Source organism: Hipposideros armiger, unplaced genomic scaffold, assembly GCF_001890085.2.
Source record: "Hipposideros armiger isolate ML-2016 unplaced genomic scaffold, ASM189008v1 scaffold_439, whole genome shotgun sequence".
NCBI lineage: Eukaryota > Metazoa > Chordata > Mammalia > Chiroptera > Hipposideridae > Hipposideros > Hipposideros armiger.
In genome coordinates this window covers 29,556-30,811 of record NW_017731789.1, presented here as the reverse complement: position 1 = coordinate 30,811, position 1,256 = coordinate 29,556, and positions in this window count along the sequence as shown.

Here is a 1,256-nt window from a genome sequence, read left to right as displayed (position 1 = left end):
ACAAGACGATGACTGCAGCACTCCACCTTCAGAACTAATTCCAGCACCACCAGGGGTGTCATCATTACTTTGAAATATGCCAAGACAAATTTACCAACATGATTGAAGCAGAATGACTGTGCATCAGTTAATTAAAAGAAAATAAATACATTTTACCATCATGTCCAGGACAGCAATGAACAAACTCGCACGGGTAAGAGCAGAGGGGAAGGGTACACACAGTAGCAGAGGTGCATAAGATGCAGTTGGAGCCATGAGAGGGAAAGCAAAATAGATGCCTTAAAAATGCTCATTGGTGGTGACAGCTTCAGCTCTCCAACATTAGCCATAAGCAAAATTGATGTGTAGCCTAAAATCTCTTCCCAGTGGAAAATTTAATCTTGTTAGTACACAAAGTAATGACTTTTTCTCCAGTGTCCCCGAATTCCAAAGAGTATGTTATCACACAAACTAAAGACATATTAAATGCTCTAACTGGAAGATAAAAAGTTATCTTTTCTAAACCTCTAAAGGGCCTTTGGTCTCTTCAGTTTTCCCATCCCTCCTGAATACTGCGTCCAGCTTAATCTACCTGAAAAAGCAAGCAAACCAAAACTGTTTATATACCGTGTAAATCGCCCAAACTTAGAAAGGGAAAATGACAACAACAATCCTCTCAATCTGTATTATACATTACATTTTTGTCCTCTCATTCTGAGCACTAGAAGTGGGACTGCATTTGTTGTTTGGGCTCAGGGTCCAGACTGTTCAGTTGTCCACAACCACCTGTCCTAGAGGTGAGAAAAAAGCTGTGGATGGACACTGTGGAAGAGAATGAGCAAGAATGGGGTTTGAAAGTTTGAGAGCTGGAATCTAACTGAAAATGGGAGCAAGGGACCATTACCTTAAAGAACAGGGGATGGAGAGTCTTGACATTGGAACTAGACCAGAAACAGCGTAGGAGAGTGATAATCCAAATGCAGTCAAGGTCAATGGCTAGACAGGAAAGGCAGAAAGCAGGGACTAAAGTCAGTGAGCTCATTAAGGCCATGCATTCACAACCATCTCAAGCAAAATTAAACAAGGATTCAAATTTGTGTGTGGGCAGGAGGTGGGGTGGGGTGGTGTGAAAGCAGCACGTATGGTGGGCAACAGGCGGGCAGGCAAAAAACGGTGGAAGGCCAAAAGAAGTCCGAGTAGTAGCACCTCAATGTGTGCATGTGAGGCTTGTTTTTATGACAGGCAAGTACAGTGGTTCTCAAAGTGTGGTCCCCAGA